Genomic DNA, 6,000 nt, shown 5'->3' on the forward strand with positions numbered 1-6,000 from the left:
AGAGACGCGGGGCCACCGCCAGTCCCGTCTGGTGCTATCAGTGTGGGCGTGAGGACCACCTCTTCCACCTCTTCTACGGATGGTGGTGATGATGGTGACCGTAATGGCTACAGCAGGACACGTATGATGTGCCCAACACGCATCTGCCCTTGTGCTAAAATCAGTATTTATTCCGAATTGTCACCTTTAAATTTTATTTTATTAGACAGGATACTCTGTCAGCCAGGCCGGCTTCAAACACCCCATGTTGACAAGAATGACCCTGAACTCTTGTTCTTCTCAACTCTACCCAAAAAGGGCTGGGATAAATAGCGTGTGTCGCTGTGCCTGGTTTATCATCTCCTTAATCTGACTTCCATTTTATATGGGAATTTATAGGGTTCTAGAGACCAAGGCATTAAATCAAGTGACTAAACTGATGTCATATAGCCCAAGGCATAGAGCCCTCTTCTTATTTTATGTAAGTGGTACATCTGAAAGAGTCTTCATTGCTTTTCTTCTTTTTTAAACATCTGTTTAAAGCTATACTTCAAAATTGTGAATTGTGTGAGTGAGTGTGTGTGTGTGTGTGTGTGTGTGTGTCTGTCTGTCTGTCTGTCTGTGTATGCGTGTATGCCACATATGTATATATGCCACAGAGGCCAGGAGAAGGAGGCATCACATCCGTAGAGCCTGAGTTACTATCGGTGACGAGCAGCTCAATATGGGAGCTGGGAGAGAACTCTGGGTCCTCTGGAAGAGCAACAAGTGTCATCTATTCAGCAACTTCCTTTAAACTAAAAACTTAATTAACTTTTTCCCAGTGAACTTTAAACATTTTCACGCCACGTTGCCTGCTCTGATGCCTACCCCCCCTCCCCGGCTGAAAAACCTTCTTTTTTCTAACAAACGCTGACCCCAATTTAAAGTCTTCTGTGTGTGGTAGCTGGAGCATGGTGCTGAACAGCAGAGTACGTTTGTGAGTTTTACAATTCTGTGTGGAAGGTAATTTCCCCTCCACAGTTGAAAACACAATTCCAATTTCTCCTGTTTATTTGCTGGCAAGATGCCTGCTGCCAATTAACTGAATTGTTTAGTGAGCAATTCACACCCCCCCCCCATCCACCCAGTAGCTGTTAAGATTTTACTGTGAATTCTGGACTTTCTTGTGTCTTAATTTTGGACACATGCATATTATCCCTGCTCCAAACTTGGCTCAAAGGGCTTTTAAGGAAAAAAAAAATCTTCCAAAACTACACCACACGGCTCCATTTTCTTCTTCCTAGGGGCACGTGCTCCTGTTTTTTAGTCCCTCCTCCCCTGTAAGGCTGCACTCTTTGGTCCTCCCTCTCCCTTTCGAGAGCTGGGTGAACACGGAACTCACTTCTAATGAACCGCTTATTTGGGCATCCGGATGCAGGGCACATGCTTTATTGTTTTCTTTCTTATAACTGAGTTTTACTTTATGTGTAGGGGTGTTTTGCCTGCCTGCATATTGGTGCACTATGTTTGTGTCTGGTGTCTAAGGAAGCCAGAAGGTAGCACTAGATTGCCTGGAACAGACAGTTGTGAGCTGCCATGTGGGTGCCGGGAATTGAACCCCGGTCCTTTGGATGTGCTCTCATAACTACTGAGCCACATCACCAGCATTCAGCTAATGTTTTTAAAAAGATATTTTTATTTATTTTATGTATATGAGTACACTGTAGCTGTCTTCAGACACACCAGAATAGGGCATCGGATCCCATTACAGATGGTTGTGAGCCACCATGTGGTTGCTGGGAACTATACTCAAGACCTCTGGAAGAGCAGTCAGTGCTCTTAACCGCTGAGCCATCTCTCCAGCCCCAGACATGTTAAAGTTCACTTTTGTGGATGTAGGTTTGGGGGCTGTGGGTTAAAGGCAGCCTGCACACCATCTTACCTCCCATTCCCCACCAACTTTCTATTTTCAGGATTTCTACATCTTCTCTATCCACTCCCATCACAGCTACAGCATTCGTTTCTGTTGCCTTTATTAACACTGTCTCTTTGGCCATTCTGAATAGAATCATTTAAAACCCATGGTCCATTGTTTCAGAACACAATCTAACCTTGACGAAATCAGTGTTCTGTTAATTTTAATGTTAGCTTTCCTTAAAAAATTTCCCCCATGAGCCAAGGAGTCACTACTATTCGGTGCAAGCTGACCTCAAACTCATGACAATCCTCCTACCTTGACGATCTAGGATTATGCATGTGTCCAACCTAGTTTAATCTCAGCGTTTTTGTTTTTGCAGTTTTCTTCACCCATTCCAGGCAAAAGTGCATTTGCATTGGGAGGTGGGTTCCCATTGTTTGACTGTGCTCTTGTGATTTCTGTATCCATCTGACCTTGGGGCCATCCCCAGGCCTTCTCACAGAGCGTGGGTGGTTCGCTGTGGTGTTGTCAGCTGCCAGACCCAGGCTGGAGACAGAGAGCAGGCTGATTGGAACCTTAGAGTGGTCCCTCAGGCACTGGCTTTAGATCTGGTCAGTTCCCGTTCTTTCCAGATCCTTCTGGGAATAGGTGCTTTGGCTTCAAAGAGTGACCAGACTCGGGGCTCTTATCTCTCTTGGAGCCTTTCTAGTTCCCTTTCCTGGCAGGAGCCAAGGTCCTGTCTGGTGTGTTCAGTTTTGGAAGAAAGCCTGGTGGTTGATTTAGCCCACTCAGTGTTCTGATCCTGCTCCAAGGACACGCTTGTCTGGGTTTGCAGCCCACCTGCGGGCTTCGCCATCTTATTCATCATGACTCTGCCCATAAATGGGGTGTTTTGAAGTCCAGCATTTTACAAGGTTTTCTACAACCATGTGTGTATATTACTTACAAAGTTAGACAAGATATAGCATTCACTCTCAACTCCTATGTATTCTTTAGTCTGTGGCTTATAGCTTGAAAAGACAGGGCTTTACGTTGGCTACAATGTTGCTGCTCATATTGGCTAAGGTAGAGTATCTTTGTTTCATCCTTCCTTTTTTCAAGACAAAGTTTCTCCGTATAATAGCTCTGGCTGTCTTAGAACTCCCTCTGTAGACCAAGCTGGCCTCAAACTCAGCGATCTTTCTACTTTTGCCTCTCAAGTTCTGTGCTGCAATTAATTACCTTAAGGTAGATTTTTTGAAAAGAATATATTTTAAAAAATTTATTCTTTGGTAATTTCATACATATATACAATGTATCTTAATCACGTGCAACACAATCTTCTCTCTCTCCCCCCCCACAACCCAAATTCTCCACCTCCACTATTATGTCTCTTTTTATTTTAAATAACACTCTGTGTTCCATTAGTGATGCCTGAATGCAGTGTGGATTACCTGCTGGAGTATTACAACCGACTGTTGAGCACATCCCCGAAGAAAATGCTCTCCCCTCCTTAAGTAGACACCAACTAGCAACAACTTCTCATGGAGGGGTGGGTCTGCATAAGCCCACCTGCCTTTCACACTGGAGCGCTTCCTCAGGCAGCTGCTATTGGTTTATGAAAGCCACGGCCATGCCGTGGTCCACAGACAGCATCTCCAGCCCCCCCCCCCCCATCCTCCGGCTGTTCTTTCCGCCACTTCTTATTTTGTAATCTACAAGGCCCCCATTTAGGACTGATCATTCAGTCACTTACCCTCAGCACTCGGGCAAGTGATGAGTCTCAAGTTATGAAACAAGTTACTGACTTGCCATTGAGTAGGTATTTCTTTTGAGAAAGGGTCTTCTTGTGTCACCGATACACGGCCTGGATTTGCTAAGTAGCTGACTGTGACCTTGAACTCATGATCCTCCTGTCTCTACCTTCCAAGTGCTGAGGCATGTGCCACCATGCTTGGTTTGGTCAAAGCTAGGGACTGAACCTAGGGCTCTGTGCTTGCTAGGTAAGGATTCTACCAACCAAGGTACAATTTCAGTGTAGCTATGGCAGACTTGATCCAAACTGGTAGAAACAGACCAATAAAAAAAGCAGGCAAAGTATACGGAGGATACTCAGCCTTTTACGGGAAGAGGTGACTTGGCAGTGCAAGTTTAATTTGGGCACGAGCCAAGCAAGCAACACAGATTCATTATAATGTTAATGTCTTGAAAAACCTTGATATTATACATTCATGTTTTAACTGTCGTTCATCCTTCACTTGCTTCTCAGAGATACATTAGCTCGTACGACATGCTATATTCCCCAAAGCACTGATAACCAGAGGCACCCTAAATTAAATAGGGCAAATCAAGTTATTTCTGCTGTCATATGATGCAGGGAGAACCATTTCCCTGAGGACGGGCCTTGATCATCTAAATCCTACCAAGTATCTGCTATATGATACAGTGTAGAGAAAGCAAAGAGGCTGGAGAGTTGGTTGCTCTGCAGTATTGCTAGAGATGTAAAAGACCATATGACATTGGTAGGAATACAAATGAGGCAGCGTGTCCTCCGGCGGTGCCGTAGGAAGCACAGTAAGATCCTGGGCATGGAGGAGGCAAGGGAGGCTCCCGGAGGAGGTACGACTGTATTGATAGGGTCTTCAAGCCTCTAGCCTTGGATAGGGCTTTGGGGAACGGATGGTGGGAACCTACACAGTAGGTTCCGGAGACAGGAACAAAAGGTGGCACTGGGTGAGAGTGGAAACCTCCAGGGAGACAGATTGCCTTTACTCACTCTTCCTGGGCAGATGGATAAACCAGGGGGAACGTAACTCTCAAGCCTCTGAGGTATTGAGTTCAGTCTCCCTGAAGCCAGACCCCAGAGGACAATGAACCATGATCATCAGGCTCCTGTTTTGTTTTTGTGGTGGAAGAATTAATTCAGAAAGTGTTGATGTTGTTTCAAGGTTACATGAAATGTTTTAAGTATCATAAAACCTTTCAGGGAATGAGAAGAAACTAAAAAGTCAGGGCTGATAGTGCTGAAACAATGAACACGTTGGGGTCTTGCAAATGTCTTATTCATGAGTCTGCCATCCTCCAAGTCCAGCTCTGTGTATCTGGGGACAATTACTCCAGAGCACAAAAATAGACATCCGTGAGAACCGCACGCTGCATCACCAGTCACCAGGACAAACAAGGTCTTTGTCTCCAGGGGAAATGGGAAAGCAAAACTGTGTGGTGCCGTCGCTTCCTGCCTGTGTGCACATGTATCCCCTCTGCTACTTAAATGGCTTGATTTATTTTTCTTTAGAGAAGTTTCAGATTGACAACAGAATAGAGAGGAGGGTACAGAGATATCCCATAAGCCTCTCCTTCATAGGCAATATCCCATAAGCCTCTCCTTCATAGGTACCCAAGACTCCTTTACCAGCACCCCTAATGGTGATACATTGTAACAATGTACAAGATGACATATACTGACATACCCAAATATATCACATATATGACATTTACCCAAAGTCCACAGTCACCTTAGAGATCTCACTTCGGTTTTAGAATCTGCTGGTCTGGCCAAACTGTAGGACATATTCATCATGATGGTATCCTGCAGAGCTGTCTCACTGCCCTAAAAACCTGTTGTGTTTTAGCCTCTTCATTCTGGCCTCAACCTCTGTCACAGTTTGAATACTTAGCCCAGGGAATGGCACTATTGGGAGGTGTGGCCCTGTTGGAGTAGGTGTATCACTGTGGGTATGGGTTTTAAGACCCTCATCGTAGCTGCCTGGAAGTCAGTCTTCCACTAGCAGCCTTCAGAAGAAGATGAAGAGTTCTCAGCCCTGCCTGCACCATACTTGCATGGATGCTGCTAAGCTCCCACTTTGATGATAATGGACTGAACCTCTGAACCTGAAAGCCAGCCCCAACTAAATGTTGTTTTTTATAAGACTTGCCTTGGTCATGGAGTCTGTTCACAGCAGTAAAACCCTAACTAAAACAACCTAACTCAGTACCATGTTTTTCAGGTATCTCTTGTGTGTTTTTGCAGCTTGCTCAGTTTCTTTCTGACTGTACTGCATAATAACCAATTGCCTAGATTCCCTCTTAATGATGGTGTTTAAAACTTAAGAATTGTCAGAAAACAGCACAAACATATATGG

The 6,000-nt window shown here is 44.8% G+C and overlaps 1 protein-coding gene across 1 annotated transcript in view; it reads right to left on the minus strand.

Moving 5' to 3' along the window:
- Nucleotides 1–6,000, minus strand: part of LRRC8C (leucine rich repeat containing 8 VRAC subunit C) — an 80,317-nt gene that overhangs the window by 7,080 nt on the left and 67,237 nt on the right. The gene's annotated exons all lie outside the window — the stretch shown is intronic.

The sequence above is a fragment of the Micromys minutus genome (assembly GCF_963924665.1).
Source record: "Micromys minutus genome assembly, chromosome: 11".
NCBI classification, from domain to species: Eukaryota; Metazoa; Chordata; class Mammalia; order Rodentia; family Muridae; genus Micromys; species Micromys minutus.